This window comes from Oryzias melastigma, linkage group LG23 (genome assembly GCF_002922805.2).
Source record: "Oryzias melastigma strain HK-1 linkage group LG23, ASM292280v2, whole genome shotgun sequence".
NCBI lineage: Eukaryota > Metazoa > Chordata > Actinopteri > Beloniformes > Adrianichthyidae > Oryzias > Oryzias melastigma.
In genome coordinates, this window is record NC_050534.1 from 11,497,491 (window position 1) to 11,507,760 (window position 10,270).

Genomic DNA, 10,270 nt, shown 5'->3' on the forward strand with positions numbered 1-10,270 from the left:
TTACCATTTATATAGTTCCTTTTTTATAATTTTTCTTGAAACATTTCCTTCATTTTTTCTCCTCCACCTCTCATTTACCCCATCATTTCCCTCCTCTTTTCATCACCCCCTCATTCTCTCCATCGTGTCTTCCAATTACAACCCAGTTGGAGGTTTAAATTTCTAAGAGGAGGAGCCTTTCGGTGTGACAGAGACCTAATTGAAACCCCAATTATGATCGTCTGCTCATCAGCGTGGAGTCATTATTCTGCTGAAAATCAGATATCAAGTGGGAAATTTTCTGAAATGATTACTTTTACTTCCAATCAGATAGAAAATCAAAACTGCAGAGAAGAAGCTCTCCCTATTATCGCATTATAATTGCCTCAAGCACTCTCCCTCAGTCTGCTGCGAAGGTTAACATCACGACGCTGAGGCATATGAGCAAAACAAGAAACAGGCATTAGGCTATGCTGTTTCCCTGCTGATTACCATCCAGATTAGAAGAGAAAACGGAGACATTTTTGTCTTTATGTGAGGTTTACATAAGCGTAAGTAAACACAGACACTGAAAACCTAATGGACTCCACTTTGGTCTGCATTCACAGATAGTAGCCCGACTCAGAGTCTAAATGGACCAAAACAGACGCACATCAATTAGGAAACCATTAGCGTTTTATGATTTCAGGGGAATTATATTAATACTAAAATGAAGAAGTCCAGATTAAAAAAAAAAGTACCAACAAAGAAAGTAACTTTTACCAAAAATTCAATTAATTTACTTCTTTATAATTTGAATCTGGTTAAAATGTAAAATACCCCTGAAAAAAATTATTTTAAAAAGTTTTTTTTCTAAAAACTGAAGTAAAAAGAAATCTGGTTTCTGGTGTGCATCAGTTAGTAACCATATTTTTTTTTTATTTTACTTTAATTCTTTAAACAATTTCAGTTACTATCTGGTGCACACCATTTAGTAAACAGAAAAAAATATATACTTAAAAATATATTAAATTAATGTTTGAACATGTATGTTCAGTTAGTAACCGTAAAAAAGTTTGTTTTTTTTACTTCAATTTTTGTCAGAGAATAATATTTCTGTGCCTTTTTTTAATTGGACATGATTGAAAAATACAAGTTTAAAATATTTTTTTTTATTATAACATTTTAACTTTCCAAATCTCACATTTTTATCATAAGATTTTGGAAGAAGAATCATATATGAAGAGTCTCACAACATTGAATGTAACTACACGTATATAGAGGTTCAAGTTATCAAAGTTTTTACATTTTTTTTTAAATTAATCAGTAAAGATTTAAAGACCCACTACAATAAGTTCTTGTGTTTATCTGATGATGGAGGACATATATATATATATATATATATAAATTGCTGAAAATTGTATTTCTATGTTTTTTTATTCAAATTGTTGTAAATTGAAAAATGGAAAAAAGATTGCATTTGTGATGTAGAAGCTACAACTGACCGACTACAAAGTTTTGAACTACTGCTGCTCCACATAAACTATGTCTGAGATAATAAAACAGGTCTATTTATTTTGTCTAAATAGATAATCATAATCATAAGTCACAAGATAATCGCCAAATGATGACCAGAGTGGGTCTTTAAACCAGACTTAGATGTTAAGTTTCATTTAATAGTTTTAATCAAAGTCTCAGCAACAAGAACCGAAAAGTTTTGCATCTAAGTAAAAGGTTTTATTTAACTAAACAGTGACATTAAATGCACCAATAACAGTTTTGGAATTTTATAACACAATTTATATTAACAGCATGGATAAAGGCACATTATCTGAAACACATAATCTGCACACCAAAGATTTTAAGCTGTTTTGATGTTTTAAGCATTCTTGAACACTCTTTCAGAAGATGGTGTTCACACTGAACAAGCAGGGAGGGGCTTCTTCTTCTGCATAATGTCAAAGAGGTGCAAATTTTTGTTGGTTTTGGTCGTTTGAACACATTTCCAAGTAATTTTGTATGGCTTTGTAATCAAGAACTCGTGTTGTTCTGTGTTTATGTAAATGATTTTTCTGCATTTTTGTTTTTTTAATAAACACAGCTTTTCACTTTTCTTTCATAAATTGCTGGTTAACAGATAAAAGTGAATCTTTTTAGTTGCAAGTGAAATTCAATTTTTGTTATTCTCTGTGATTTTCTGCAGCACAGTATTTCACACACACATTCGCCTGTTGAGCCTTTCCCATCCATCTACGGTTGAATCCGGTCGGATAAACCCGGCTCAGTCCGACCCGCCTCCGGCTGGAGCTGCTGACAGCAGCAGTCCTCTCTGATAAGCCGCCAACGATTAGCTTTAGACAAGCCGGAAGATTGGAGTCCTCACCGAATCTCTACAGACATGCAGAAATACATTAGTACAAATAATTACAGAGGGGGATGAGGAAATGATGGCTAAAAAACCAAATTAGCTGTGACCAAAGGGTGACCTCGGAATTATATAAGGGATCGGATTGGAATGGCTGATTGAAAAAGGGGCAAAAAAATAAAAATAATGATAAACAGGTAAGAAGAGAAGACAAATCTTTAAAAATTAGACTTAAAAATGAAATAAAATGGATAAACATGAAATCTGAACAACTATCTGCTTGTATTAAAGAACAAGCACCACTTTAATGGAGCGTTGATGGTATAAAAGAGATGAGGAATCAAACGAGACAAGGCCGCATTCTAATCCTCGGCTGGTGAAAATCCATTCTGTGCTGCAACCCGCTGCGCCACAAGGACGCCTCTCCCTGAAAGGATGGGTTCGTAACAGAGTGAGGGGGCCCCTTCTGTTACTGAGGTGTGACTGCATGATTGTTCCAGTCGGCTGCAAGCTGGGCCGGACAGATTCCTCCTGGGGAGACTGCAGCTGATGCAGGGATGGAGAGAACTGTTGCAATGGGAGGAAAATCCTGCCAAGATGGAAAAACTGTTGTTTTTTTGCTGCTTTAATGAATTTGGAATTCATTTACACACCTTAACACACATCTTTAAAAACCTAATCTGCCTGTAAAGGTCACAAAACACAAGAGCTCCACAGGTCTGCCTCATAACACCAAGACTTGCGAAGAAAAGTAACGTGCAGCAATAATGGATGAAAAAAAACAAAATTCAACCAAAAAAAAACCACAGTTTTTTAATTATAACATCCAGGTGTTGAACACTGCTTAAACTAACCTGATTATTATGACCCAAATGCAATGCACTATAGAAAAAACTTAGGATCAACAAGAACATGTTAAAAAAGAATCAGCAAGTACTTCCTGTTGTCAGAGGGACCATTCAGTCCAGTTCTCTTCTACAGTCACTGGTTCTGTCCAATCTTTAATTCAATACGGCGTGTAGCATTGTGCAGTCAATAATTGATGTTTCTGCTGCAGCTCGGAGGGAAATCCACTGTTCAAAGCTCTGGCTGTGTGCATCTGTGCGTGTAAATGTAGGTGACAAAAAGTAAACCCAAAAAGAAGAAAATACCGTTGAGCCCCACAGATAACTGCACCTCCGTATCCTCTCACTCCACTCCAATCCGCTCTATCTCACACTGTTCCCCTTGAGAGTTCTACTCTGGTATTTTCTTGCTCCACTTTCCTTCCAACTCCCATTCCGTTTTCTTTATTTTATTTTTAGGCAAAGCATCTCTACCAGAAAGACTGCGACGCCAAAATGCATGAGAAACGTGAAATCCCAAAGTGGTGGTGATGCAAATGTCAGAGTCGCTGCTTTTCACTGCTTTTATTTTGGTGTCAGTTTGTGTATTTCGGAGGGTTACGCTGGAGCGCTCTTGACTCGCCCTGTTTCGCCCGCCCACGGCCCCTTCAACAAATTGAAATCAGCTGATTTATTTTTATTTTATTTGAGCTCATGTGGTCTGAGCGTTGTCCGATTCAATCCGCTCCTCCGCTGCTGTGCGGTAATAGATACGGTCAGGGTGGCTCGTCATTGTTTCCTGCAGGGTTTGCAGACTGGAGGTGTTGGAGAACAAACCTGTCTTCCCACAATGCCTTGCAGCTCCTCAACGCATGCAGAGTCATGCATCACAGAGCACTCACCTTAATGTGACCTTAATTTGGGAAAGTGCTCTTCAATCCACTAAAATATGAAAGTGCATCATATAACTTGATTTTTTTTTTCTTTAGTCGTCTTTTGTCTGTATGTTTTTCCATTACAGCAGCTGAATGTTGTCTTTTTGTATTAACCGAGTGTGTTATCTTCTTTCTTTTCATTTTTTTATTCCATTTGTCATTTTCTAAAATAATTCACCCCGACTAAAATTGCTTTTCTCTGCCTTCTATTGTCCTAGTTTCTGGAGGTTTGCGGTCACCATGACCAAAGTAATGATGGGATGCATTATTGTTGTGTGTGAAACGGCTCAAATATTCATTTAATTTAATTTTGTATTCACAAATAAAACTAACAAATGGACTGAAACATCAAATAATAATGGAAAAGCACAGAATGGAGATCAATATTTTCTTTCAAAGTGCCTAACTTTCTTTGACTTTAACATTGATATGAAGCCTTTTTGTTATTATTGAAAACCAGCGTGCAAAATCTCACAAGACTGTTGTTAAATGTTGACATTTTATGTTATTTTTCAGCCCAGTTAAGCTTTTAAAATGACAGCTTTTAGGGAAAATTATATTCAGTTACGATCTATAAGCAGAGCAAAATGTACAAAGTAATTTTCAGTCAAAAGTCTCAAAATCGCATGGTTTACTTTTGACTTTTCTTTGGCTGTAAGATAAAATCGCAGACGTTTTCTAACAATAAAAGAAAGATATTATCTCAGATTAGTTATGTGTGTGGCAGTGAAATATGACATTTCTTTGCTTAGACTGATGGCAACGCAACTCTGTCCCAGATAAGCAGAAGAAGATGGATGGATGGATGGATGGATGAATGGATGGATGGATTGATGGATGGATGGTTGGATGGATGACGGATGATGGATGGATGGTTGGATTGATGATTGGATGGATGGATGGAGGGATGGATGACGGATGATGGATGGATGGATGGATGGATGGATGGCCAATTTGATGGATGGATGGACAATTGGGTGGATAGACAGACGGATGGATGACGGACGGACGGATGGATGGATGGACAATTGGTTGGATGGATGGATGGATGGATGGATGATTAGATGGACAATTGGATGGATGGATGGATGATTAGATGGACAGTTGGATGGATGGATGGATGGATGGATGGATGGATGGATGGATGGACGGATGGATGGATGGATGGACGGATGGAGGGATGGACAGATGGATGGATGATGGATGGATGGTGAGTTATTCCAGTGTTTGATGCTGAAAACACGCCCCGCTCAAATCATATTCACCGGCTCCATCAGTCACATGACCAGAGGAGGCGTGAGTTGTGCGTGTTTCCTTTAGCAACACATCAGGACACGAGTGTCGCTTCGATCTGCGTAAATCATGAGAAGTGCTTTTATAAATTTTAAATAAAGTTTGTTTGATGATTAGAAAGAACGATATTCATCTTTATTTTTAATCTTGCACATTAAGATTATTTGCTGGACAGTTTTTGATTTTATTGTTTTTAGAATAACAAATAATATAACAAAGAAAAAAAATCTCCAACGGGATATTACCAGAAATTGGTATAGAATATTTTACGCAAAAAGTAATTAGTATCTTAATAAATCTTAAAAGTGCCAAAGATCTGAAATGTCAAAAAACAAAGCATTTTTTGACATGAATAAAATAAATTTGAGACTTACACTTGATTTTTGCCTTGAACTTGGTTGTAGGCCAATAAGATTAGACATTTCCGCTCTAACCTAATATTCACATCAGTCCTTAGAACTGTGTTCTATCAATAAACTCATGCTATCATCCAATAATAGACTGGAGTCTTATTAAATCACTTTAAACAGAGTAATATTATTCTAAGCTGCTTGTGTGAAGCTACATTGATTGTGTAATAAAATAGGACAGCTTGAACTCAAATCTTTACTGCTATATTTTCATCTTTGCTCCCAGGCTTTTGTACACACACACACACTCACACACACACAAACACACACTAACCACAAATGCCAGCCAATTTTTCACATTTTCTTCCTAAAATGTCAGCACCTTGGACAGAGCTCCTCTGGTTTTCTTGCTGGCTCCTTCATAGCTCTGCTGTCATGGCCTGACATTTCACACACTGAGGGTCAAAGGTCGTCTTCAGTGTGGTAATTGAGGACAGGTTTATTGGACTGGGGCATTAAGATAGCAGTGACTAACATTTATAGTTTGTAAATCCAAAAAGTTAATAGATGTCTGCAGGTAGACCCGTTTTAGTGCCAAGTTGCAGCGATCCATTCAGCACACTCATAATAACAATGGTGTCATGTACATGAGTAGATGAGTACGGTGGCCCTGAAGTGCCAATTATACCAAAATTAAAAAAAAAATCACTCGATAACTATAAAAGAAAAACAAATAATTAAAGAAAATAATTTTAGAAATCAAAACACAATTCCAGAAATCTCCAAAAATCAGAAAGAAATGTTAAAAAAATTAAATAAAATATGACTGAAAGATATTTGGCTTGACACGATAGTGGATTATGATTGTTGGAGGATTCTGAATGTCGCAACAGGGGTGGAATCTAGTCAAAAAAAACTGCAATAAAATGTCTAAATACACCGGTGAATCACTCTCACAAACATTTATTTTTTCTTTCTGATACTGAAAGTGATTGTCATATTTATATAGACACACCCACATCAGCAAACTCCTCACAGGAAAGTAACGGGAACTTATTTCAAAATAAAAGACATACAAATAAAATGTAGGAAGTAAGCTGTGTTTGGGATCACGTTCTAATAATAATAAAACTTTTATCAGTATCCAGACATTAAGAATTGATTTGAAAAACTCAAATGTAATTTTTTACTATTTGTCTTGCTTTGAGCAACTTTTTTTTGAATGATTTGCCCTTCAGGGCCACCGTAGATGAGTCAAATGGGACAGAAAACCTTTGGGCAAATTTCAGAGAACCATTTATTTTAGTTGCAGTTTATTTAAGCTGATTGTTCACAAACAAAAACTGCAAAGTGAAAATATGTACAATAAACAATTTTTGGCTGACATTCTCTGTATTTATTAGGGTTGTGTATTGGCAAGTAGAGGGTAAAATCAGCTTAAAGTGAACAAAAAAACAAATTAAAAATTAGAAAAATGTATTTTGAAAACTTGAAGGAATTATTGAAAATTTTAGAAAATAAAATTGAAAATAAAAAATAATAATATTGAAAATGTGAAAAAAAATATTGAAAAATTTAAAACAAAAAAAGTAAATTTGAAACTTCAAAAAAACTTCTAAAACAAAAACTGTTTCCAATTAAAAAAAGTTTATTTGTACTTCCAAATTTCTTTTTTCCATGTCTTCATCTTTTAGTTCTCTGTTGCCCCGGTAGCCAATGAGCTCAAAGCCACGCCCCCATGTAAAATTAGGATCATCTTGGGAGCGAAAACTCGAAAATTCTGAATTGAAACTGATAATCCTTGATCAATAATTCCATCAAGTTTTTAATATACATTTTCGAGTTGAAAACTGCATTTTTTAAATTTTCATTCTGTTTTTTCGTTCACTTTAAACAGATCCTGTTGATACGATACGTATCTCGCAGTACGATGTGAATCGCGATATATTCCAAGACTCTACTAAAACAATTTTTCATGTGAAAAAAAATTAATTCATACTTAGTAGTAAATGTCTCACAAAACAAAAGTCATGAATTTGACTAAAACAATCAGACTGAACATTTAACAAGCGAGTTTTCGCGACATCTTGTTGTTCTGTTGTGGTATTGAGCTGCTCAAAGAGTCTCAGTGTGCTGCACTGCCAACTAGTGGTTTGGGGTTTAAGTGGAAAACGAAATTAAGACGCTGTAGGACACTCATAAATTAAACAATTAAATATTATCTTGTCAACATTTTTAAATAAAAGTATTGACAAGTGAAATATCGAGGAATCGATTTCTCCCTACTTAGACTCCAGCCTCACATAGAAGGTATTTATGTGAGGTACAAATGAAGCAGCTATTCCCCCGTCCACCAGGAGCTGCTTTTGTAATCAAGCTCATTATAAGCGTTGCCTCTTGAATCTCTTAAATCCTTGACGGTAAAGATAACAAAAGGCGTCTGGAGGGGCCGCTTTCATAAGCCAGCCACACTTAAGCTTTTCAAATCTACGTTTGGCCGCTCCTGATCAGATAACTCATCCCCGCTGCCCACCTTTATTCTTTTCAACTTCAGCTTCCTTTTTCTAAGAACTCTATTAATCGGATTGTCCTCCGTCTGTTTATCTCCGCTGTACCTTTAGATCCCTTCAGCAGCCAACGACAGACTCAAATATCTACCTGTCGTCACCTCACCAAAAGTGGATGTTATTTCCTTAGTGACAGACATGTGAAAAACATTTCATAGCCATTCGTACGAGCTCAAACAGCTATCCATTTTTAATAACACGGTCAGCTTGACCTAGTAATGCCAGGCTCTGTGTGTGGTGGTTTATAGCAGAGAAGCAAGAATATTTGATCCTGCAAAGTGTTGATTATTGCAACATCTGAACCAATTTTATTCCAAATAACTCAAAAATCTGTACAAGTATGTTACAAAAACCTGAAGAATGTCTGATTTTTATTTATTTATTTATTTATTTTTACCTTAATACATCTCCGTCTTTGATCTGGGATGTTTTTAACTTAACACTTCCAAATGCAGGTCATTCAGACATTATTTATTCATCCATGCATGCTCTTTTTCACTCCTACCTGTCCTCAATTGCATCAGGAATTCTCCAAAGTCCAAATCCATGCCAGCTTCTCCGGTTCAAAGCCAAATCTAAATATAGAGCTGCTCCAAAATAAAAAAATAAAAAAGGTCCATCGCTTTTGTAAATGTTTTACTGCAAAGATTTAGTAAATTAAATCACAGCATGAAAACACATTTTGGTAAAAGTTAAGTTTGTTGCATGTGTTGTGCTGCAAAACTGAAGAACATTTTAAAAGAAGTAGCCAGAAAATCAGCTTAAAGTCCCACTCTGATCATTTTTTGATCTAAGCGTTCCCAGCATTTTTTTTAGTAATGATTGTGTCATTTTTAGCCAAAATTAGGAAAAGTTTCTGCAGGAGTTTATTAGAAATTTGAGTTGTTTAAGGGATATATTTTCTACTCCACAAATACAATCTTTTTTAAACACCAGCTTTTTTGTCTGCTCCCGATTCACGATTTGAATAAAGAAATACTCAGAAGTGCTATTTCTGTCATGCTGTGCGTGACGAGGCAGACCCAGTTGCTGGAACCCGGAAGGAGGATGTGAGACTGGAGAGGTTTAAGTAAAGTTTTATTGTCCGTGGGGAGAATGGCGTAGTGTCCGGAACCAGGATCGAAGGTGGATGCTTGGGAACGAAGACTTGCTGCGGACTGGAGCGGCCAGGTGGAGTAACCAGGTGAGTCCGGCAGCCGGTGCGTGGAGTGGTGAGGATCGGCGTGGTCCAAGACGAGATGCTTAGGCGAGGCAGGACCCAGGTCGGCACATGGGAGGAAAAGACCTGGAGGTAGAGGAGTCAGGTCGTGAGACGAGGCGAGACTAAACGAGAGTATACAAAACTGTACGTAGTAGGCCAGGTAACTTCACCGGGTGAGGCAACGAACTGGCGAAGAATGCTGGAGAGGGCTCCTCTTAAATAGGCTGGAGTGGAGGTGATGAGTGCCGACAGCTGGGTCCAATTAGGAGGTGGAGGAGGAGCGCAGGAGGACCATGACAATTTCTAGCTTATTTTTCTTTATATATGCCTTCTGTTATGAGAAAACGGCTACAAAAACATATAAAAAAACTCAAAACATGATTTTTACTGGGGTGGGTCTTTAAAAAAATGAACACATAAGTAATTTTAAGCTTTTTTAAAAAGTTGGCAAAAAAGAAAATGACAGTTTTCTTTTTTAGTCAAATCTTTTAGTATTTCAGTTCAAAGAATTACATATCAAATCATATTAATCTTTATTTATATAGCACTTTTAATGCAAAAGGTGACCAAAGCAGCTGAATACCAAAAATGGAACCACGATGTTACATCTGAAATACAAATATAATGTGCTTCTATTAGCCTTCAGGAGACAGATATATACAGGTGGGTGTCATCAGCATAGATATGAAAGCTGATCTTGTGGCTTCTGATGACATTCCCCAGTGGAAGCATGTAAATGTTTAAAAAAAAATAAAAAAAAAAAAAAAACAAGGGGCC

At 36.5% G+C, this 10,270-nt stretch overlaps 1 long non-coding RNA gene across 1 annotated transcript; it reads right to left on the reverse strand.

Moving 5' to 3' along the window:
- Positions 1 to 9,352: 9,352 nt before the first annotated feature.
- Positions 9,353 to 9,884, reverse strand: LOC118598115. The gene is made up of 2 exons (XR_004947215.1): positions 9,664 to 9,884; positions 9,353 to 9,577 (listed from the first exon to the last, which is right to left on the reverse strand). It is a non-coding gene; the product is annotated as an uncharacterized LOC118598115 (long non-coding RNA).
- Positions 9,885 to 10,270: the final 386 nt, after the last annotated feature.